This window comes from Siphateles boraxobius, unplaced genomic scaffold, assembly GCF_051911475.1.
Source record: "Siphateles boraxobius isolate OS27281-9 unplaced genomic scaffold, OSU_SipBor_1 16, whole genome shotgun sequence".
Lineage (NCBI taxonomy): Eukaryota > Metazoa > Chordata > Actinopteri > Cypriniformes > Leuciscidae > Siphateles > Siphateles boraxobius.
The window spans coordinates 16785437-16811358 of NW_027508766.1; positions in this window are offsets into that span (position 1 = coordinate 16785437).

The following is a 25922-nucleotide window of genomic DNA, read 5'->3' on the forward strand; positions in this document are numbered from 1 at the left end:
GGGTTAAGCGATATTTGAAAAACGCTGTTTAAAAGTTGGTCGGACAGACACAACAAGACACAACAACAAACGTGTAGCCAATCAGCATTAGGGGGCGTTTGACGGTGGAGGAGAGAGAACGAGCAAGAGGGAGATTTGAAGAAAGACTGTAGAAAGAGAGATGGCTGAGAGACATTACAAAAGAGGAAAGCCCATAAGAATATCACTGGAAAATGAAGGGATGTTATCAGGAAACAGCTTTAGGACCGTGTTAATTTTAGAAAAGCTTTCCAGCGCTGGAGAGAGCTAAGCGGGAAGTCCTGAAAACAGACCGGGATGTTGCTTTGATTCAACTCTGTACGTGGGTTTGAGTGTCAGTTTGTCTGGAGCTGCTATGCTGTTGGCAACCAACAACAAACTCTTGTTTGTATGTACTCTTTTGTGTGTGTGTGTGTGTGTGTGTGTGTGTGTGTGTGTGTGTGTGTGTGTGTGTGTGTGTGTGTGTGTGTGTGTGTGTTAAATTTGTGTGCTTCCTTGTCGTTTGTTCATCCCCTTCATTTTATTTTTTGTGAAGCATTATTTTGTTTCGCTTCTGCTACGATAAATAGACATTCACTCTTGCATTGCGTGTGTACGGAGGCAAGCCTGTGAGAGTTATTGAACTGAAAGTCATCAAAAGGTGATTATGACTGCCACAATCCTTAGAGTGCAGGCAAGGTTACATCACACATTTCTACCAGCTGGTCAGTGAGTGATTACTCTTCACCCTTTAGGGGTCTTACTCTTAATCTTTCCATTAATTGGAAAATTTTATGTTTAAGCAGGCATTGTCTCAATGTATTTATACCAAAATGCAATGTGTAATGATTTTGAAGTTAAATAGACACAAACAGTAAAAAGTAAAGAAAATAGAAAGGAAAGCTTTAGCATACTTTCTACCAGAAAGACACTAATACTATGTCATTCATTCATCCCACTTAGGTGTGGCCAATCACTGTTTGTCACCTTAAAGGGGAACTCGCAACTCTAGCTATTTCTTTGCTGATTTTCACTTTTGTTGTCGCATGTTTTCTCAACGAGCTCCCCCTACACCTGTGGGGCGTATATGTCACAACAATGTCGTAAAAAAAAAAAAAAACTCACTTGTGTTACCCTCCTCCCCCTTTCTACCGCTGCTCATGTGCATTTGTTATTACCGGAGCCGGCCAACTTTATCGTGTGGAACTATGTCTACCGAGGTGGGTAATACATCATACACATTGAGGGCGGCGTGTGTGTTTATGTCGAATTGCTGTAAAGCAGTTTGTGTTTCTCGCTCGTTCTCGCTTCTCACAAGACTTCTTACCGGGACGGTAGTCCCCATGTTGCAAGGTTGGTTGTCCCCCTAGGAATGCTGGGTGGAGCGGGGAAAGTCCCCATTCTCACCAGAACAGGTTATTAAACCATCCAAATGATTTCTAAACGGTTTAATTAAGTTGAAATAGTTGCTGAATTCCCCTTTAAGTTTATAAGAGCTGAACTTACTCACCTGTTGCGCTTATAGATGACGTTGCTGACATTCCCCTCCATCCTCCCTATCCATCCGTCCAGGGGGCAAGCTTCATCTTCAGGCAGGATCTGCCAGAATCTGCATCCCTCAAGAAACATATCAGGACAGAGCCTTACAGAACAATAAATTATAATTATTACTACTAGAGTATTTGAGACTGTACTGGAACTGGTATTGGTATACTCATAATAGTACTGGTATTATAAAGGAGAGATCAACTAAGCAAATGTTTTACCTGGGTCTGATATATATTCTTTCTCCTTTAACATCTGTTATTTTTCAAGGAATACACTTTTTCATGTCAATGTTAGCAATTCAACTAAGTTAGTAGTTTACTGCAAGTATACAAGTGAACATAACATTATACTTATAGTTTACTATTTACATATTTTTTTTGCACTTGCCGTATACTACTAGTACTGTTCAAAACGTAGATATTATTTCCTATACTGGAAAAATACCTTTAACTGTACTTTAACTAATTTTAAAAACATTTTATTAGCTTCATGCATCCTTTTTATCAACACTGAATGTCGGTAAGTTTCACAAAGCAAGGCAACATTTTAAACAAAAAAGTAGAGAAAATCAAATTTTTGTCAAAGAATTTTTGTCAAACGCCTTAATCAGATTCAGAACGATGATCAAAACACAGATGGAGTAGATCGAGTCCAACACCCCAAAAGCTTCACAATTGTTTTCTCTTCATGGGTTACGCTTCATTTCATTTGGTAACATTAAGCAGTTTTGATTTACATGCTGTTTAAAGTTTTATGATCACGTTATTTTACATTTGCGTGAGCAACCTTCTATCACTTGTTTCTGCTTCTTCTCCTGTGTTTTAATCTGGAGATTCTGTACTAGAAGATGTGTCATAGCAAACCCTACAATATAACAGTGAAAACATGGATAACTGGAAAATTCAGTCAATGGTGAGGAAAGAGTGAAGTAGAATTAAAGAAAATTACTATCAGTCCTTCCAGTATAATGCAGAGTTTTTTTGTGATTTTTACGGGCAAAAATCCTTGATTACGCAATACGTTTTCTTAAAAAATGTGATGGAATATGCAGGATATTTATGTAATTTTATGCGATGAAATTGCTGGAACTTGCAAAAATTGTGGTTTGATGAAAAAGAGAAAAAAAGTAATTCCCCCAACACCTTGTTATCACTAGGCTACTACCTTAATGTAAAGAGTCATTTCTTATTACTTCCTATGATAAGCAAGCACTACATCACAGAAGTGCTGGGAACATTTAAGGTCTCATCTTGTTTTATTTCAGACCTTAATAAACATGGCAAACTTTGAATGTTTGGCGCTGGCAAAGTGGTAGTCCAGCGTCGACTTCCGCCTGCCGTCCAACACGCAGTTGCACGAAGTGCAAAATAATTTGCTCTGTCATGTAAAACACCGGGAAACTGCTTTGCGCGGTCTTTTGCGTTTATTTTTGTTGGCAAATGGGATTTATTTGCAGGCTTCATCATGGCTTATTCGCGGGGTTTGCAGATTTTCGATGATGTTCACGTCGCGTAATTACATCACTTCATAACGTTCCAATGGCAACATGGGGGATGGCTGCTCTTGTGTGAAGTAAACGCAACATTTTCCAACTTTCTGCATAGATATATGTGACTTTTTTGCTACGAAAATACTTTTAAGTATCACGATCAAAAGATTGAGTATACAAGTACAGGCCAAATATACTTGGACTTTTCTCACAGTATAAATCAAGTACACTTAAAGGGATACTCCAGGATTTAGCATTAAGATTTGTATCAGTAGAAAACCATTAGTATTTTCGAATTACCTTGCTTCCCCCCCTCATTTCCCCCTTATATGAGAGATTTATGTATTTTTAGTCTGGAAAAAATCCTCCGATGACGCAAAAATCGTCATTTTGCGTCATCGGAGGATTTTTGGGCCAGAGGCTTAAAACTACAGCCAGTACTAGTAGCTAGTTCCGCATGTTTTCACTACGCCCATATGGGGCGGGATCTCACTCACAGAAAGTTAGATATTGTCAGCCATCTTTCTGTAGAAGCTAAGCTAACAGGCAGCTCCTGACCAGCTCCTGACTGACAATACTGTTATATGAATATAAGGAAACAGCCGAAGCTCTGGAAGGGCTTTGAGTGTAAAAGTGTTAATATTAATTTTACGTTAATATAAAAGTTATAACTCCCATCGGTTGTGGTTCTTTTTATAAACCTTTAAACCTTTACTGTTACTAGAGTATGTATTAGCCTAGAGAATGTGTGGAGAAATTTTTCGGATACTGCCGCCTGTAACCGGTAGGCGTGGTTAGGGAGTGGCCTGGCCTCGTAAGGGCAGCAAAGCAAGTGCATTCTGGGAGTTGTTGTCTTTCAGCCACATGAGTAAAAAATACATTTTCGGCCTTTTCTCAGTCTAGAATGCTTCAATTTAAAAAATAATTTCACATTTCTACTATATAAATGATCACTATTAAATACACATTCATCTTCCCACAGCTGGAGTATCCCTTTAAGTGTAATTTTAAGTATATTTCTGAGAAGTACATAACGTATATTTTTGAGAAGTAGCCTATATAAAATGTAGACTGAAAATATACTTTCTTATTTTCAGTTTAAAAGTATAGGCTATTAATAATAGAACACTTGAATAAACTTATTTTTCGTAAGGGTAAACACAAAAATCCGCTCGAGATCCGATTTATTCACATCCGATCTGAGCCACTTCCATTTGTGGTTTTAAATCAGATATCGATATCTGGACATCTGACCTACGTCTAAACACGCATATCCGACTCCTGGCTCCTCTCTCCCTTGGCTTCACCTAGGACCATCGTCCTTACGGCTCCACCAGGCTCCCCTGTCCCTCTTGCGCCGCCTTGGTCAGACATCTGCCTGTGCCACAGACTTCCACTCCTCCGGCTCCGCCTTGGTCCACAGTCCCACTGGCTCTGCTTCAGTCATCTAGCACCCTGGCGTCATGTCAGGATTATATTTTGTTCTGGTTAGTTTCATTGTGTTTTTTTTGGTTCTTTTCTGTTTCTGTTCCCTGCATTTGTATGTTGACCTAGTTTCTTGTATGTGCCAGTTGTTCACTAATTAATTCACATGTTGCTCATTTAGATTCCTCGTTTACCCCTTAAGTCCCCAGTTTCCTTTGTTCAGTTGTCTTTTCTATGTCGTATGTATTGTGGTTGTCATGTTCCAGAGTCTTCTTAGTGTTTACAGTTCTGTTAATAAATTCAATACTGCTGAGAAAATATCCTTTTTCTCATTGTATTGCAACCAAGTGTGACAAAAGGATGTAATCTGCCGAAAGAGTCAGTGAAAAATCCCCACCACTAATGCACAGTTTGTCTGGAAACAACAAACACATTCAAGTGAAGTGATACAAACAGTGATAAGTCCCAGTACTGTTGAACTGTCCTCTTGGGATGCCGATCTGCAAATAAAGGTTGTCATTTTTGGATCTTAACTGTATTGATCGCTTAGATCTGTCATTCAGTAACAGCATACAGGTTTGGAAGGACATGTGGGAGAGTAGATGACGACTGGACAATTCCTTTAAGCTGTTTCAATCCTTGCTAGTCTTTTCAAACATCCAATCATTTGTTAAACGAAGGCAGAAGAACAACCGGGTGGGCGGCTTTATTTCTTTTTTTCTCAAACCCATATATCTTTTTGCTGCTGCCCTGTATGACACTGCCAGAAATGGATGCCAAAGCAAGACAGAAATGTAATGAGTGATGGGTTGAACAAAACAGCTCTGTCGTGCGTCTTTTTTTGTGTGAGTGTGTGTGAGTGCGCGGGCAAGTGTGTGTGTGGACATCTGTGGAGAAATTGTGAGGCAGATGGAACTGTCAGCTTGTCCTCTATGCACAGTTGAGCCCCTGAAGCCTCATGCAGACACTTGCTTTATTGCAGCAGTGTGCACAAATGCTGCACTCCATCTAACATAGTCCTAACGCAGTCCAATCCACCCTAGACAAATCAACTGAAGAAACGTGCCGAAATAGAAACTCAGCATGAGATTTACTCACACTGTTCACTGTCTGTCAAGCACGCCAAGACAACCACGAAACAGGTACAAACATGTATGAATAACCAGCAGCAGACTCTGAAGTACAGCAAAACATGTTTAATAGAGTACAATACACAAAAAAACTAAAAAGATTTATTGTGTATACAGGAATATTTCAAATTATATTCTCAAAAGAATGTTTAAAACAAGATTCCTTCATTCCACAAAATGCTTAACAAGGAAAATCAGTTAGATAAGGAACTAATCTTCTAGTTCCCCCATTTCTCGTAGTCTCTTAATATAACATTCATATGATCTGCAACCAATTCACTAGTCAATTTGCCATGGATAATTGCAATTGTCTAAATCTGTAAAAATAATAATCTTCATATTTAACATAAAGTTAAGGTTATCCACGAAACAAAAATCATACAGGTCATTGAACATATGTTGACCTTTTTGGTGGATGTTGTCACACTACATGGGGTAAGTTGTCACTGTGGAATCTGCCTTTAAACAGCATATTATAGGTTCCCTTTCGTTGTCACTCCGAGTTACGTCGGATGACGACGAATGGGGTTTCGCTTAGAACACCTATCGACTTTGAGTATTACAAAACGAGCCAATGGCAAAGAAATGCCATGGGTCTGCGGAATTTGCATAGCGTATCTCCGTCTTACCTCGTGGGTATAAAAGGAGGACGCCGGCAACATGCAGATATGTTTTCGCTTCGGAGCCAAGAGTATTTCTTCACTCCACAGTCATCTCTGACTTCGCTCTACGAGACGAGCTTCTCTCTCCGGTGTTGGTGTGACGGCGATCTGCAGCGAGCTCACAGTGCCTGCTGATCTGTGCAGTGATCTGCCAGTGTGTGTGTGTGTCTCCCTGTGTGCTTCAACATCGTGGAGTTTTTTTTTTCTCCTCTCATAAAAGAGCTCGCACGCGGCACGTCTTTTTAAAGACGGCTCGCCCGTGCATTTCTGGTTGCAGCGGACTGGTATCGGACTCTGATGGGCACGAGCGTTGTCTAGTGTGTTTGGGCTTTGATCATGCTTGAACAGCGCTCGCGGGTGACTCATGTTCTCGCTGGGAACGTGATCATCGCGTCATATATAGGTCGAGACTCGGTGAACTCGCAAGAGTGAGAGTCCCCTCATCTACCCCCCGATCTTCGGCTGGTGGCCAGGGTGACCTGAGGGTTACGGTCTGGATCAAGGCGCCGACTATGTGTCTGCGACCCCACCCCCCCTCTTCAATGACGGTGCCCGCTAGTGAACTGCTGATTCCCGCGAGTCTACCCTCTGGTGGCCCGTGTGTTTCAGTTGAAGCTACAGAGGAAGATGCCATGTCTGTTGCAGCATCACTAGGTGGGTTTGAGTCTTCTGGAAGTGAGGGCTCGTCACAGCTGCCACCTTCCGGTGTGCATACGGCTGTGCCTGAGTCTGATCCGGAGATGACGACCATGCTTTCCTGGGACGATGGGTTTTGGGTAAGGCCGCCGACCCTCGTCCACGGCAAACCCCAATACCTCTCTTCCCGGACGTGCATGATGAGATCTCGAAGTCCAAGAAGACCCCCTTGTCTTCTCGGGACCGCTCGCTGATCTCATCCGCCTTTCCTACCCCTCGGGCCGCTGCCCATGGGTACACTGGGGTCCCCCCGGCTGAATGCTCTGTTGCGATGCTATGTGTCCTCAGAGTGCTTCTTCTCGGCGCAATCCTAAGCACCCGCCCGTGGCCTCTAGCTTTTCGTCTACGCTTGTGGCGAGATCCTATAGCGCCACGGGACTGGCAGCCGCCTCACTGCATGCCATGGTCATTCTGCTGGTTCACCTGACCCAGATGCTCATGGACCTGCACGAGGGCGGGACTGACCCAGGGCTCTTCACTGAGCTGCACGCCGCCACTGGCCTTGCTCTCTGAGCGACGAAAGTGGCTGTACGCTCCCTGGGTCAGGTGATGCTCACCATTCTGTGGCTGAACCTGTCTGATGTGCTGGATGTCGCGCGGACCCGTCTGTCCGACATTCCCATATCCCAGGTCGGCCTCTTCGGCGGTGCGGTTGAGGGCTTGCCCAACAGCTCTCAGCCGCCCATGAGCAGACTGACGTTGATTCTGTCCCGACGGCCCGGCGTCCGCTCAGATCCCTCGGTCTGCCCACCGCCGAAGGCGCCCTCCCGCGGCTCCCACCCCGCCCGTTCTCGGGCTGGCTCTGGGGGCTGCGGGCGGACGCCACAACCCTCTCCAGCCCCGCCCCCCGCTATACGCCGGGTTAAGCGGCGCTCTTGAGACGGGCTCCTCGGCGATGGAGCAGACTGAGGTTGATTCTGTCCCGACGGCCCCGCCGTCCGCTCAGATCCCTCGGTCTGCCCACCGCCGAGGGCGCCCCCCGCGGCTCCCACCCCGCCCGTTCACCCGGGTCGGCTCTGGAGGCCGCGGTCGGACGCCTCAGTCCTCTCCAGCCCCGCACCCCGCTACACGCCGGGTTAAGCGGCGCTCTTGAGATGGGCTCCTCAGAGATGGGACTGAGTTCTTTCCAGGAGTTGGTAGCAGGACCACTCCTTTCCTCGGGGGAGGGCCGGGGAAGAATCCTTATTCTCCAAAGAGCTGACTCTCCCGTCTCTGAGCACAGAGAGTTCTCGGACGTCACAGAGCGCCGCCCAGAAGCCGTGCTCTCCTCGTCCCCCTCTGTCCCAGAGGTGGTTGACACGGTGTGCCGTCCACGGACCGCTTCGCCCCTGTCCCCCTCTGTTGCCAGACCCCTGGCAGAGCAGGCCCCCGCGGGACGACCAGCCTGGTCCTCCCCTGGCCCCCTCTGCCAGGGAGCGGTTGCTAACTGTGCCCCCGCTATGCCGTCCACGTCTGGGCCAGTTACTCCGCTTCGCTGCCCCTCCGGGGGGACGCCTGTGGTTCGCATGATCCCGCTGGTTCAGTTCCTGGGAGCCTGGTTAGAGCTTCCCCGTCTGTCCCGCTGGGTCGCGCGGACCATCAGGCTCGGCTATGCGATTCAGTTCGCACGGTCTCCTCCCCGCTTGGGGAGTCCGCTCCACTTTTGTCGGTGGCTATGCCCCAATCATGAGAGCAGAGATTGCCACCCTGCTGGCGAAGGGTGCAATCGAGACTGTCCCTCCAGCCGAGATGAGGTCCGGCTTCTACAGCCCATACTTCATTGTCCCCAAGAAAACCGGTGGGTTACGGCCAATCCTGGACTTGCGCGTGCTGAACCGCTCCCTTCACAAGATGCCGTTCAAGCCCAAGGATTGGTTTGCAGCGATCGACCTGAAGGACGCCTACTTTCATGTCTCCATTCTCCTTGACACAGACCGTTCCTTCGGTTTTCTTTCGAGGGGCAGACATCCAGTACGCGGTTTTCCCTTTCGGGCTAGCCCTGTCTCCTCGCATCTTCACGAAGGTCGTCGAGGCTGCCCTTGTTCCCCTTCGGGAGCACGGGGTTCGCATCCTGAGTTATATCGACGACTGGCTGATCATTGCTCACTCTCGAGTTCAGGTTTGCGAACACAGGGACCTAGTGCTTCGGCACCTAGCTCCCCTGGGCCTTCGGGTCAACTGGGAGAAGAGCAAACTTTGCCCCGTGCAGAGGATCTCTTTTCTTGGTATGGATATCGACTCGGTCGCCATGTCCGCGCAGCTTACGAGCGCGTGCGCGCAGTCACTGCTGACTTTCCTGAGACAGTTCGAGGGCAAGAGTGCGGTTCCACTGAAACTTTTTCAGAAGCTCCTGGGGCATATGGCTTCTGCAGCCGCGGCAACGCCGCTCGGATTGCTTCATATGAGACCGCTTCAGCTTTGGCTTTGCGACCGAGTCCCGAGGTGGGCATGGCAACACGGCATGCCCACCTGGTAAGTGATGGTAGCCAGCGGTGGTGGCTACCATCACTTCCACTAGGGCATCATCCACGTGACACGTCTATGCGTTGAAGTGGAACCTCTTCGTCAGCTGGTGCTCTTCTCACCGAGAAGACCCCCGGAGATGCTCGATCAGCGTTGTGCTTTCCTTCCTTCAACAGGGGCTGGAGCGAAGGCAGTCTCCCTCCACCCTGAAGGTCTACGTCCACCATGACCTCATCGAAGGTAAGTCGGTGGGGAAGCACGACCTGGTTATCAGGTTCCTGAGAGGAGCGAGGAGACTAAATCCGCCTCGCCCTCCTCTCGTTCCCTCTTCGGACCTCTCAGTGGTTCTAACTGCCCTGAAGAGTGCTCCATTTGAGCCCCTGCAATCAGTCGAGCTTAAATTCCTGTCTATGAAGACAGCGCATCTTGGTTGCACTGGCCTCCATCAAGAGGGTAGGGGACCTGCACGCATTCTCCGTTGACGAAGCGTGCCTGGAGTTTGGGCCGGCTTACTCTCACGTGATCCTGAGACCCCGGCTTGGATACGTGCCCAAGGTTCCTACCACTCCCTTCCGGGACCAGGTGGTGAACCTGCAAGCGCTGCCCCTGGAGGAGGCAGACCCAGCCTTGCACTGCTCTGTCCAGTACGCGCTCTCCGCGCCTATGTAGACAGGACGCAGTGTTTCAGGACCTCAGACCAGCTCTTTGTCTGTTATGGTGGGAAGCTGAAGGGAAAGGCTCCTTCCAAGCAAAGGTTGTCTCACTGGATAGCATACCAGCAGCAAGGTCGACCGTGCCCCCTTGGTGTAACTGCCCACTCCACCCGGAGTGTGGCGTCCTCTTGGGCTCTAGCGCATGGCGCCTCGCTAACAGACATCTGAAGAGCTGCAGGCTGGGCGACACCTAACACATTCGCCAGATTCTACAATCTCCGAGTGGAGCCAGTGTCCTCTCATGTACTCGCTTCAACCAGTTAGTACTGGATCCGCCCAGGTGTCTTCGCTTGCTCGCCATTCCACTCCACGGACTGGATACGTGCGATATTTCCTCAGGTGAGCTTCTCCGAAAGCCCTGAGTTCCTCCAGCACTCCTGATGTCAGCGCCAGTGTCTATTGCCTGCGCGTCGGCTAGGTGCCTCCCGTGTGCATGGTCCCTCCTCTGAGCGACCCCCACATGTGTATTTCCACTGTAAAACTCTCTGAGCATGTGTCTTTCCCTTGGCAAGCCACCTTGCCACCCCTGGGGTTGAAATATTCCACCTGCGGCTGGACACCCCAGTGTTCTCCATATGCATCCCTTTGGGTCATATGTGTATTTTCTAAGTCCCTCCCTCTGGGTTGGCAATAATTGCATATTTCCTCTAAACTATGGGATATGCTCCCCAGTGTACCTTGGTATTCCTGTGCTAGATAGGAGTCCTTTGTCCGTGCCAATCTCACGACAAGGATCTCAGATTTACGCAGGGCACTGGAAGACAGCCGAGAAGGTGGCGTGATTAGACTGGTAACCCCATTCGTCGTCATCCGACGTAACTTGGAGTGACAACGAAAGGGAACGTCTCGGTTACGTATGTAACCCTCGTTCCGTGAGTAGGGAACGGAGACATTACGTCTTCCTGCCACTTTCCGCGGGAATCGCTTGAGCTCAGTCTTGGCTCCTCAGCGAAGAAACATATCTGCATGTTGCCGGCGTCCTCCTTTTATATCCACGAGGTAAGGCGGAGATACGCTATGCAAATTCCGCAGACCCATGGCATTTCTTTGCCATTGAGTCGTTTTGTAATACTCGAAGTCGATAGGTGTTCTAAGCGAAACCCCATTCGTCGTCATCCGACGTAAAGTCTCCGTTCCCTACTCAGGGAACGAGGGTTACATACGTAACTGAGACGTTTTTCAGCTAAAATTAAAAAAATAATCATGAAACCAAATCTTGCCATTTAATCTTGATCAGAAGTGCTTTCGAACAGAATAAATGCGTCTTTTTGCGACATTTAAGTCTAACATGTCAGCCTGTGGCTCAGATGTGATGTCCATTTTCTGTTAGAGCTCAACTGTAATGTTGAAGGATAATGGAGGAGTAATTCCTGAGGACACTTCCGCTTTCTCTTTCTCTATCTGTCAGTATGCCTATGTCTCCTCCTCATCTCTCGTCACTCTTTCTCGTCTTCTCCTTTATCTCAGCTAGACAACAAGCTAAAATAGTCTGTCACAGACAGGTTGTGCCAATGACAAAATGCCTCATCTCCAAATTGCATTTTCCAAAAGAGGAAAACACAAAGTCAGCTGTAGGTCAGATAGATTAACGGTGGGATCACGAGAACTCTAGGAAGGTAATTGAACACAGCTCTCTTTCTGTTGAGACAGAAAACAGCAGTTTGATGAAATTGGATTTCAAAAACAAATGGAACAGAAAATAAAATTTAAATGACAAAACAATTAAAGCGTTTATTTCTGGCATGTAGGCTTTTCCATATGCCCCTCAGAAATACATTGTGTGAAAGGGAAAGAGGTTTTCCTTTCTCAAACCTAGTGCTCAGCTAGAAATAGCAGTCTGTAACGGATCTAGAATTGATAGCACGTCACATGCATTTCTCCTGAACTATCTTTATCCTACAGGAAAGTGAGCTCTATTGATTGAAGAAAACAGAACAAAATATCCCTCAGGTGAAGAGTGTTGCTAAGTGCCCAGTGCTGCAACACTACTGAACAACAATCTGCAAAAATCACTTTCTTAATCGTCACTTTTATCTGGTCTTCCACTAAAATACCAGTATGTTTTTCCACGTAAAAGCAAAAATCTAACAACATTAGTGGCTATGCTAAAAAATGTAAAATGGGGTAAGAAAATAATCGTAATGCAAGGTATTTTCTGTGAAGTCCAAATATCTTACACAATTTTGCTTCTAAAATAAATATATCTTGTTTTAAGGATGATAAGATTCTTTTAATGGAAAACACCCCAAGAATGCTGATAAAATTGGTCTGGACACAATCAGGCATTAGAATTCAAGTAAAAAATGAATGTTTTTAATTCTCAATGAAGCTAAAAATATGATTCTCAAAAAACCAAAGATGCTCTATTGGATTGAAATCTGGTAACTGCGGAGGCCATTTGAGTATAGTAAATAGAATTCTATTGTGGAACATCGTTACATAATTCCACTCTTATACACGCTGTGTGTCAGGTTCGTGTCTCTGTGATTCTGTTCCACATGGATACTTACGCAATACTCGGAAATGCACTGTATCAAAGCTTTATAGGGAGGGATTCAAGCTTGTAGCTAGATGTTTTAAACATCTTAAACCTGAATTGGAAGCCATGTAGTGTTTAATGTAATTTAAAACCCAATGCATTTTATTCTGAAACTTAGAAAAGCAGAACAGAAAAAGATTTGTGTAGGTTAATAGGCTATTCCTGAGTAGAAAACTCAGAAGAAAAAAAAAATCATCCTAGACTTTCTGTGACCATAATAGACGTTTTCCCCTGTTAAGACTTTCATCTTATCGTTATTGTTCCTGGACAAGTGCATTTCAAAAGGCCTCATTACTTTGCTAACTATTGTCTCTGATGGTTCTGCACAAGCTGAACGATTAATTCATTCTCTTTCTCTCTTTGACAGAACGCACACTGTTCCACATGCTACCCTGTGTTCGAACATCTTTGAAGTCTCTGAATCGCTTCCCCTTGTGATCTAAGTTCTTAAATAATTTCTTCCTGATCCTGAAATAGTATCCATCAAAGAAAGCAGCCATCTTAGATTCAGCTGCTAAGTTATGAATGAGTGGGATTTATATGAAAGCATGCAGGATGAGAACAACCAACCTGATGAAGATCCATTATATGCAAATCAGCAATATTCATCTCTGCTAATCACCCTTGAGCTATTGGTTAAGTGAAGTCAGCTGCGATTGGCACAGCAGTCTCGCTGAACTGTAGATGAGCAGAGCTTTCCAGCTGATGAGGCAGTGCGACATCAAAGCAGACCCCCATTACTCAAAAGTAACATTGTGTGTAGTCCTCAGGCTAAGCCTTTTAAGTGATGATGGGACAGGAGCGGCAGCGTATGGTGAACATCTGAAATGAGGAAGCCAATCTCCGCTCTGTGTTTGAGTTTTTTAATCCAATATTAATTCATTTTTCATTTTCATTTGATGTTGATACAGGATTTCAGGCATATGTAAGACCAAAATAAACTTGGGACTATCTGCAGGCAACAAACAGTATAATATTTATATTAAAATTTATATTAAAGGTAGGGTAGGCAATTTCGGAGATGCCCCCAATCGCAAGCTAGTTTTGAAAGCATGAGATCCCACCCTCCCTTCAGAGTCTCTCCAAAGCGACGCTTCCTTCAAAACACATGAACGACCACAAAGTGTCACATGAGATGGAGTTAAATTACCTCAAGTCTCAAAGCACATAACATCATAATAATAATGAACATAAACTACTAACAGAGATCTGACTTGTACAACATGACTGCTGTCGGTGATGATAGTGTTGACAAAGATAGAGACGGCAACCTGTGACGTTCTACTCTACTTTATGCATTTAAATTCGAGTCTGAAGTCCGAGTCAGCTTTGAGTAAAACGTCAAGGGTTGCCATCTCTAAATAATGGTTACAACATGGCGTGAACCCAGCATGAGCTTGTTGTTTTGGTTCAGGAGGAACTGTAATAGGCGGGTGCTGTTTGTTTGTGGGGCTCGGTGACTGTGTGTCTACAACTCTGCATAGCCTAATGGAACGCGCTGATGACGTGTGATGTCTGCGTGAGAAGGGTGCGCAGAGGTATGGAAATACATATGTTGACTTGACAGGCATGTAGGACACCATATCATTGCATTCAGACCGAACGTAATGATTGCATGAATTTTTTGGTCCAGAGACTTCCACAGATGATACATGTAATGTTTTTTTTACTATTTAGACCACTTCTATTAGTAATTGCTATCAGGATGTAAAGAGAGTGCTCTCAACCAGAGTAACAAAAAGTAAAGTTAATTGAAAAATGTGCCTATCGTATGTTTAACATAGTATATTTAAACATTTTTGACATTCCTTTATAAAAATAATTCTCTGCATTTCTCCTCTTCTCTTGCTTGCTTCCTGTCTAATGAAAAAAATATTTTGCTTTGGGTAAAAGCCTCTGCTAATTGCATACATGTAAATGTAAAAATAATAACTATCAAAATAAGTAATAATGACAAAATAATAATCCAAAATATTCAATAAAAAAGTGAACAAAAGTAGGCTAATAATAAAATAATAAAAATAATAAAATAATAAAGATCAATAATAAAGGTCAATTTCGCGCTGTCACGTGCACTATTGACTGTGTCCCACTTGCTCACTCAGGCCCCGTTTACACGAAGGGAAAGCGCAGATATTTCCCTGCTGTTTGGCCTATCATTAACACGAAAACCCCGTTTTTATCACAGAAAACGATTATTTCTAAAAACTCCGGCCAAAGTGGAGATTTCTGAAAACGCCGGTTATGTGTTGCCGTGTCAACTGGGAGAAACAGGGTTTTAGGTTCTCTTGTAGATTCTGAGGATTCTGATTGGCTTGCATGGCTTTTTCCTTCTCCCTACACTGCTGCCCATAGGTTACGGATATTCGTTTCTCTAAATACCCGGCTATGTGTAAACGTAGCCTCAGTCTAAGGCCCTGTCCAAATACCCACACTTGCGGTCTTTGCACTTGACCACTTGTCTACTACATGATGTATTTTCTGCCCTAGTGTTGTGAGTAGGTGTGAAGACTCCAAGTGTGTATAGAACTTTTCCGGATTCATCATTGCCCAATGGGACAGTTATTGTGTTTATACAGCTTTTTTTTTAGAACTTTGCATTTTAAAATAAACTTCTAAATGTCTGTTCAGTAGTCACTATGTAACTGTAAGAACATTTAAAAATAGTGTTGCTTCTTATTAAGTGATAAAAAGCAGTTGCAAATGTTGAACAAAATACACATACCCTACTCATCTTTGAACCAATAAAATGTGCAACACTTTATGTTTTACTACCAAATTATATGTAATATCTAATTAATTTAACTTACAACAGAATGTTTTTCTCGACATCTCACGATTTCGGGGCTCGTGAGTTCCCGAACATAATGCATGATGGGATACGCTTAGCCTCGAACCTATTGTGGGTTTTATTGTGCATTAAGGGAACTGCATATGACATACAAGACATCCTGCCGAGTGCACAAGCTCTCAAGTGGCCAAGATTGCAAGTGTGGGTATTTGGACAGGGTTTATGGATGTGATGAAACACTTGAAGCATACTACTTGAATACTTGGATGGTTTTACTTGGTTTGAAGAATAAACTTGTGCACCCGAGTCCACAACTTTCTCTATTTTGTCTATTGTTACACATGCTTTGAATAGTTCTCCAATAATCATCCACCTGTAAAACTATAATATGAAATACTGGAGATGTATCAATTTGAATCAATTGGTCAATTATATTCTCATAAAAATTTTTTTATCTCTTGCCTCTGAGGAAAAGGCTCCTGGCTAGGAGGAATCCCAGAATTCTGTGTCGTCAAATAGGTTTCTGGATCTTCCTTGGTGCCTCAGAAAGTCTTCACGATAGCTCAGCCCCCCTAAAGACCAAACCGGAGAGGGAATCAAGAGGGTAAAAATAGCACAGAGCAGATGCTCTTTTTTCTGAAAAGCCATTATCAGTCAGGAAAGAGGTGTTGCTCTGGGCTGCTGCAGAGGTATGCACAGCAACACTTTAGCACCCTTATACATCCCAGGTGAGGTGAGAAATAGACAGCAAGGCAAGAGAAACAGCCAAGCAAAAGAATATTGTACTGCTTGTATGAAACATCTGCTAAATAATGCATTGACTTGGTCATGTTTCCAGATTATCAGTGCTTCTAAAGATAACCTTCAGCTCATTGCTTTCATAATGTAGGTGCTTTAGTCCCTCCTGTTCCTCTAAAAATTCGAGATTATCCCATGTCTCTTGATACTGTAGACCGGGCAGTAAGCATGTTTTGTCACAGAACAAGTGTTTAAATACTTTAATGTAAAATATTTTTCACAATAGAGTGCTGCAGGGATGATGTATTTTGGTGGACTTAAACATAGAAACACGATAGCATTTAAGAAACTTTTTGGTTCCAATGTCCTGAAGTCAATTTTTATTTTAATTTTTTAAAAAAATTTTGGTTAATTGCCTGAAACATGCTCAATATATATATATATATATATTTTATTCCACAACATGAAATACATCAGTAGTACCCCTTGAGATTTTTTTTAAAGCTTTTACTTGTCTTGAAAAAATTGGCTAACGAGTGGCTAAATGGGACTATACAGAGGTTAAATGGTCACCACGCAGAACAGATAATCTACTCACTAGTCTTTCCCAGCCTCATTGTATTTATAATAGCACTCTTCTAACTCAACCTTATTTTTTTAAATGCATGAGTTGTTAGAAGCTTAATTGTGGTTACGCGACTGTGATAGTTTAGTGGTAGCCTACGTTCAGAGATGGGTATGAATACATGAAAATACCCTATCTGCGGCTGGAAATAATCTACGCCTAGCACTCCCAGATAAGTACGATGGAGACCTGTCACGGTGGGACCGGGAATAATTCCGTGGATTCAAGTGCGGAGAAGAAGTGTTTTAATAGGACAAAACATAAAATAAACTAACCAAAACTAAATCCAAAAACAGACAAGGCAGGGCAGGAACAGGCACAGCATACAAAACGCGTAACAAATACAACGAACGAGCACAGGACAGCAAACACAGGAAGACTAAATAGGGAAGCAAACAAAGGAGGGTAACGAGACAGACAGGTGGAGCAATTAAACCAATAATCAGATAACAAGGGGGAGGGATTTAACAATGACAAGAGCACATGGCTCAAAATAACAAAACACCCATGTGCATAACAAGACAGGACAGACATGTGACAAGACCCCACTATAAATGTAAAAGTTTAAACATTAAACATTACATTACATTAAATGTAATGTTTTTGTTCTTAACCCAGCAACCCCAGATTTACTCCACAGATTCCTAACAAATTTTTTAGTTCCCTTTCGAAGGGAACTCAAACAATACGTCATCGCCGCTATGGGGAACGCCTCAAGCGTGACAGGTGTCTGAAATCACTATCAAATCACGGCAATCACATTGACCGGCGACAGCCCGTGAATCATTAGCGTGAATGATTAACGTGCGACCTGGAAGTATATAAGGGCGCCTTGCAAACATGACAAAATCATCTCATCGTCTTCAGGGACTGTCTGTTTGAAAATGCTACTCAAAGAAACGGTAAGAGAAAGAAAATGAAATGTACAGTGAGCTGTGCGTTCCCTGCCTGGGAGAAGAGCGTGCACGGGAGGTTCTCGAGGGAACCCTCTGTGTGAACTGTGAGCGTTTTTCTTTTAAAACGCTTCGCTCTCGTCTGGCCCTCTTCTCGAGTGAAGGAGGTTCAACGTCTGGTCCTCGTAGTGCCGCTCGTGCCGAGGCAGAGCGGTGACTTGCATCATAGGCTTCCAGATAGAGCTCGTCGATCATTTTGAGAGGGCTATAAACCTCTCAGATGGTTCGACGGCTGACGAGGGCGAACTACAGGTCGATGATGAGGATTTTTCACCGACGGTTTCTTGCAGTTGCTGCTCTTCAGGACGAGCACGAGATGGCTTACGAGGTTTATAATCAGGTAGATCCTGAACCCTCTCAGCCACCCTGCCCCGTATATGCAGAGCTGGCGGATGTTGTGGAGCGTGCCGCCGGCAGGCTGTAGCTGCCATGGCAACACGCGAGAGGAGAGACCGCTCGCGGTAAAATCGGCGATCGGTTTCTCCCCGGCCATACACCACCAGCTCAGGTAAGCCTTCCATTCCTTCCTGATTTTCACACGGAGATCGAGAGGGCATGGAAGAGGCCATGCTCTGCCCTTTTTCACCAGCATCAGCGTGTTGGTTTCGCTGATGTTGAGGGGATTGCAGAGAATGGGTATGTGTCGATGCCGCCCATTTGACGTGTTGTTTGCGAACAATTTCGTGTCTGGGCAGGCGTCGACACTGAGAGCTCCAATCCTGCCATCCAAACCGTTAAAGACAACAGCATGTTTGAATAGCAGAGCATACACGGCAGCGGTTCAGGCTGGTGCTTCCCTGCACACCATGGCGGTGCTGCAGGCATACCAGGCCGACCTGCTGCAGGATCTCGACCAGGGGGTAGGGATGTCCCCTGAGGAGGTTACTGAGCCGCGCCGAACCACGGATCTTGCGCTCCGGGCCACCAAACAAACTGCTGCCGCGATCGGTCGGTCGATGGCGGCAATGGTGGGCACGAAGAGACTTCTGTGGTTAAACCTGGCCGACGTCGGGGAGAAAGAGAAGGCCTTTCTCCTCGATTCGCCGGTTCCGCCCTCTGAACACTTAGCACCTCCGTGGAGGCGGTGCTTGGGAAGTTCAGAGAGGCGAAGGCGCGCTCAGCTGCTTTTAGGACCTGCATACCGCTGAGATCCGGTTCCACGCCCAGGGAGACGGGAGGGCCTGACCCTTCACGGTCTGAGGACCGTAGGCAGGGCCAGCGAGCCAGTGTCGCCTCTCGCAGGTCGCAGAGGAGGTTTGACTCCCGCAACAGGAGAGATTTGAAGATAATGGATAACCTCCATTAATGGATAACCTCCCCCCGTCGGTAATCGATAACCTCCCCTGAGGGTCACGAAATCTGCCCTCTCCTCTCTCCTGACCCCCAGGCGTTCATTACATCAGGCCTGGGGATGGGCATAGGATGAGAACTACGTTCTGATGGTCCACCTAGGCTTGGTTAGTGGAAACGCCCCTTTCAGACATGTAAAGTGGCGGACCCCAGGTTCTTAAAAGAACTATCTGGCGGGTCTTCACTTCGCACACTTCACACAGTCAGGTGAGCTGACTGGTCTTTGAAGAGTATTTTTTGTGATTAAAAAAAAATATGTTTCTCTTTACAGACCTCGTTCCCTGTATAGAGTTATGGGGTCAAGTCAAGGTAATAAGGTAATCGAACCTTATAGGATATATCAGGGCCCTGAAGTTCCCCACTAGGAGGCCAGAACGGTAACTGTGTTAGCCTTCAGGCTGTTAGCCACCTTAGGGTAGAGTAGTTGGTCTCTCTCTTAGAATTTTGACTTGGAGTGTTCACTGACGCTAGAGCTTCAGATAGATCTTATGTCCAGCCCACGGGTCCGTTGACCTCTCTGAGTTTTTCCCCCTTGAGCTCTGTTTGGATTTTCAATTGGCTGAGCGATTCTGCAGCCCTTTGTATAGAATAATACAGACTATATTGTTTAGAGGCTGTGGCTCCTCCGAGCCCTCAGATGCTTCTATGCTTGATCTATGCAAGATCTATGCTTGCAGGCTGGCCCTCGCCAGGGCCGCCTTTGCAGCAGGCCTAGGCTGTGCCAGGGATAATATGGCGCTCTGCTTAGAATAGCATTTCTTCCTCTGACTCTTCACTTTGTGAATGTAGGTTTCTAGCATCCCTGTATAACAGCCTCCTCCCATGGGAGTTGTTAGGCTAAGGCCCGCCCCCTTCTCTGCATTCTGGGGCGACTAGAGTAATGCAGCTTATTGCAGAGGTTGGTTTATAAGGATGTGGTAGGCCTCAAACAGGCCTCCGTGGTATTTATGTCTTTATTGAGCAGGGTTAGGCCGTCTTTCGCTACACAAAGAAGACTGGATTTGTCTGCCCGACCCTGCCGTGCAGAACTGGCATACGGATTAGGCCGCCAGTATAGGCTTTACTTACCTCGCTGAGCTACTGCTCGAGCGCTTGGTTGTAGGTGGTGGCTTTCAAGTCAAGCCCCACTCCCCTAGGTTGGGCACAGATACATTTCTGTCACCCCTAGAGCCGCTGGCTGGCCCGCACCCTGGTAACCTCAGGGTGAGGTGTGAGTATTCCCCTGTGATACAGGGTAGGTCTGAGCACTTCACTCCCAGTTCTGTATTTTCCTACCTCGCACCACTATGGCTCGGGTCGAGTATGAAGTAAGCCTTCACTTCTTCTTTGGTCGAAGTACGCTCCCCTGAATCCAGAGCATTGCCCTGAGCTGACGCCCATGCATAGAGGGTAGGCCCCTGACTAACTGGGGCTTCGTTGAGGCAGAGTGGCGTATGTTGTACTCCCCTTGTTTTAAGGGTGCTAGCTTTCTTGCAGAGTACACTGCCATATGTAGGGAAGGTGAGTTCCCACATACTGTGGTTATCGGGTAGTAGCTCTCTCTGGGCCTCCCTGAAGGTGAGCACCCCACATACTGTGGTTATCAGGTAGTAGGCCTCACGGGCCTCCCTGAAGTTGAATTCCCACTTACGTTGGCTATCAGGTAGTAGGCCTCTAATGGTAACTCTAAATGTAACGTTTCCCTAATGGTGCTGGGTTTATGAAGCTTATGGCCTCTTGCTATTAGTCTCAGCTAGCCTTAATAGGCAGCTGCTGAAGGCGAGCTTGCGCCCTGGCTCGCTAAACTGTTCATTCTCTGCTATTGGTTCCCTTCCGGAACTTTTCCTGCCTACAGCCTGGTCTGCCTACCAGGCGGACCTTGTGCTCCCCTCACCGAGGGTCACTATGAGCATGCGGCCTCCTGAGCCTGGTCAGACGGTCATAGGCCTCTCATGAGGCCTCCCAGTTAGATCAGCCCTTAGGCCTTCACAGGCCTCCTCAGTGTTTTGAAACACAGACACTGGGTAGATCCGTGGATCGAGTGGATAAACTCCCCTCGCTAGCAAGGGTTGGAAAGCACTATGCTGAGTCATACTCTCCGGGATATCCCATCTCTGAGATCCGGGCCGAGTGGTTCACTGCCAGCTTCGCAGTCCCTCGGGTTGGATGCCTTACTTAAGGCATTTGTCCGGAGGCTCTGTCTGTCCGAAGATGTCCGAATGTGGCCAGACTAAGTATCTATGTACTGACGCCAGGTCAGGCCGTCCTGGTGGCATTTCGGGGTGAGTACGTTCCCCTGAATAGTGATTGGCTGGAGTTCCTTCGGGTTCCTTAGCCACATTCCCTAGAAGAGACCCCTTCTAATTGGAAGTTGTGGTTCCAGGCACGGAGCAGGCCCAGGTAGGCCTTCATTTAACCATGTTTATGAAGGTTTTTTCCTGCATGGCTTTAGCTTGGGCTATGACCGTAGGGAATGCTGTCACTGACAGCCCAGTGTGAGCTGAGGGTGAGTGGTTCTAGCGTTTCATTTGAAGTTGCTGGTTCTGACAGTTGTCACTGCCCTTGGGCATGCACTCCCTTCAGCATGGCGGAGTGGGTATTTCGTTCCCCATAGCGTCGATGACGTATTGTTGAGTTCCCTTCGAAAGGGAACGTCTCAGGTTACGACTGTAACTTTATTTGTACAAATGTGTATATGTTTCACTATACATTTTGTTTGTGTAAGCAGCTTTACAGAAAATGCATGTCTATATTACAATTTAGAGAGATCTGTTATTAGAGGTGACTTTGTCCAAGTTATGTATTTCAGAAATGTATAAATCACACAGTTAGCTAAGATTAGTCATTTTAGCCCTGGATTGGGCCACAGCAGTTTGGAATAGAGAAAGAGCGTTCACCTCTACCTATCAACAATTTGAAGAGCATTTGCGGGAGGTTTTTGAGCACCCCAGAGGGGGTAGGGACCCAGGGGAGAGCCTGCTAAATTTGCATCAAAACAAACTCTGGCAGCCCAGGGTACCTGGGTAGAGGACACTTTGAAGATCCTCTTTCGCTTGGGGTTATCTCATGAGCTGCAAGCAGAATCAGCCTGCCATGGCAAGGGTCTCTCGCTAGAACAGTACATTAACCTGGCGATCCGCATAGACAATCTGCTTAAAGCACGCCGGCCAGTACGGATTTTCCCTATGCCTTCCTGATCAGCCACAGAGGCTGCTAGTGAGCCCATGCACCCATTTATCGACTGAGGAATGAGAACGACGCTGTCGACAGAACGTGTGGGGGTAAAACCAAACTTAACTTGAATCCAGCTGCCACACAAGCCTTTTCTGATCTCAAGACACACTTCACCTCAGCTCCTATCTTGAATCATCCCGATCCTACTCTGCCCTTCACCGTGAAAGTAAATGCCTCTAACACAGTTATCATCCCAATGCTCTCACAGAGACACGGTAGTCCTGCTAAATTATACCCCTGTGCTTTCTTCTCGAACAAACTCTCTGCAGCAGAACGCAATGATGATGTCAGCAATCGCGAATTGTTAGTGTTTCGAGGGGGGTGTGGTTCTTTAAGGTCTGCAGCGGAAGAGAGAGTCGGGAGTAGAGCGATGAGTAAGTAGATCAAGTGCAAAATCACAAACCCCTGTGTCTTGTTGCAGTAATTGGCGTGGAGTTAGGGCTTGCATAGACAAGGTCTTTGGGCTTTGTCACCCGTAATTTACAGCTGCGACACGGCTACTGGAGCTGATCACAGCAACTCAAGTCAATGCTTGTGTTTACACCAGCCGAGATGTGGCGCGTTTCATATGCGACCCAGAAGCGGCTCTTCGCGTCGCTTTGCTAAAGATAGGCCCCTAATCTATTTTTGACGGATGCCGTATCCAAGCCGCACGGTAAAACAAAATAAAAGTAAAAAAAATCCTGTCAATTTCTAAATAAACAACCTGTGCAAACTCCCTATTGTATTGCACACAAATATATCCTTGGTAGAAGCCCCAAAATCAAGAAAAAACACGCCGGACAGGCAAATCACGTGGTCTTGCGCATCCTGTCGCTTCGCTTTTGAAATACTCCTGGTGTGAGATAATTGGCACCGCATGGAGGACAGAATAAACCTTTTTCGGAGCTTTTTAATGCGCCGCAGACGTGTGCAGTGTAAATTCACTCAAAAAGTTGAGATGTTTTCATCTCGCCGAGGCATGGACGTGTCTGGAAAAACTAGCGCATCGCACCACATGCGTCGCTTCCATTATGAGCGTGCTTGCTGCGAGCCTACATTTGAAATAACGAACTTGAGCGGGCAAAAGATGGGATATGTAAATGGGCCCTAAAAGTGGAGATTGCGTCTGAAATGAAAGGCAAGAACGCTTTACTCTGTTACATGAAAATTAAAATATGTAATGTCATAATTATAATGTTTTGAGAGTTTACTTATGTAACTGTTGCATTAGGCTATGAATTAATAAATATCTATTAATAAGAACTATTTCATGTCTTTTCATTTACAGTAGCATGAACCACGAGTAGTCGAGAGTATTGTTTTGATAAAAAAATCGACCAGCAGAAATCAGTAGTTGTGCAAACCCTAGCGTGGAGAGACCGGATATAAGCCGAATAAACAGTGAGGTGATTAGATAGAGACAGACCGAGGACTTGTGCCTGTGCCTGTGCGCTGAATGCCCTGAAGAGCTGCATACTTGATTGTATTTGGAATTAGTTTATTGAAGTGCCGTGAGTGTGACTTTTGTTTTGACCATTTGAAAGTGAATAAAGCATGAGCCTCAGTAAAGCCGACCCTGTCCTCTTCCTTCCTTCTCCTGAATTATGTTACAGTTAACCATGAAGGCGGGCTTTGAAGAGTGGTGCCACTGGTTAGAGCAGTGATCTCAAACTCAGTTCCTGTAGGGCTAAAGCCCTGCAGAGTTTAGATCTAACCAACTCCAACTCACACCTGCTTGGAAGTTTCTAGTGATCCTGAAGACCTTGATTAGCTGGATCAGGTGTGTTTGAATAGGGTTGAGGCAAAACTGTGCAGAGTTGTAGCCCTCCATGAACTGAGTTTGAGACCACTGGGTTAGAGGTAGCGAGACACCCATTCCAGGTGCTTACTGTAATTTGGAATGCTTGCAATCAGCCAAAAGACTAAACCACAGGCAAGGTGGGCCCTGTTCTTTACAATAATTAATTTGTCAGACCAGGCGCTAAGAACGGTAAAGCTGATGATATTTCTCGCATTCACGATACTTCTGATCTCAACTCCAATCCTCATTCTCAAGAGCAGATTCTTCCACCCTCTGTAGTAGTTGTGGCCCCTGTGAGATAGCAAATTATGGAGGAGATTAAACAGGCCCTCCTTTACAATCCTTCCCCAACTATTTGTCCTCCTGGCAAGGTTTATGTGCCTCCCGCTCTTCAACCACATGTGCTATGTAACGAGTTAGCTCAAAGGGGAAATATTAATAATCAATCATAACTTGTTATGATTGATTATGAATATTTGGGTCAGGCAATTGGATTAACTTGATGTAGCTAAATTAATATTACAATCAATTAATCAGTTCGTCCAAACTCTTTTGATTATTCATTTATTCTAAGAAAAGGTTATCTTTCATGGCCACAGAAAAATAATTATTTCTTAGCATGTACAGCGCTTAGAGCATGTAACAACATCAAGATCGTAAAATAAACTTTGTTTGTAAGCAGAGAATCAGAACCAAATACATATCGTGCACAAGTTTTATTAACTAAGTCACAAACACATAACTAACATACAAACAATTACATAGACATTGGGTGGATGGTTAAGGTGACAGAATGAAACCGGAAGCAGGCAATGGAACTATGGAAAAGATCCATTTAACTATGAAAAGAACCATCAGCATTTCATTTTCAAAGCATTTCATTAAAAGTATACTTGCATGGCCTGTGCAGTGGACACAATTATTGAAGTTGTTGAAAATTGAAGTTGTTGATGGTTCCGTGAGTGTCAAATGTTGAAGTTGCAATCGCTTTCTTCTCCATTGGATGAAGAAGATATGATGAACTTGCATGGTTAGTTCGAGACTGTTCTGGATGAAGGTTTTATCTCCCTCCATGAACACATGGTTGAGCACATTCAGATTGTGACCTGCCGGCTCTGGGCCGGAGAGGCCACGCAGGCAACTAAGAAGTGAGGAAGTCAGAAGAGTTGGTTGCCCTTTCAGTGATGGTAAAGTTGCAGTTTTCTTTTCAATCTGAGTTGGATTGAAGAAAATACAGTCTGACTCTGTTGGGAGAGTGAAGGCATAGCAGGCTGTGATCACAGCCTGCTGGGGCCCATAGGGAGTCCCCACAGACATCAACCCGAAGAAGCAGCAGTGAAGGGCAGAGAACGAGAGGACTAAGAGAGGGAAGGGCATGTGGAGGTGCAATTTAAAGCCTGAGAAAGGTCCCACCTATCAGGGTTGGCTCGAGCAATAAGAAAGGTGGAGTTTCCAAGCGGGAGAATTTGATTTATGGATCTTTGTTTCAAGCATGCTCATTTGCATGTGCAGCTGGATTGGTTGCTGATGAAGAAACTATGAAAGATTCTTGTAATACTAATATGTTGTTGTTATCGACATATCATGTACACAGTCATTTAGATCTTCAAAGTACCAATTTATAGAGACCAAACATGGTATAGGTGAGGTTACATTGACGTTGGTTCTATCATAAAATACACAGTATCAAAAATAAAAATTAATAGAAAAAACAGTAAATTATTCACACAATTTTCTGGGGTGCATGTTCATTTATAGATCCGTTCGTCTATGATTAATGCAGCAAAGTTTTTTTTTTTAAAGTTTGTTTCTGTCTTCTCTGTCTGGA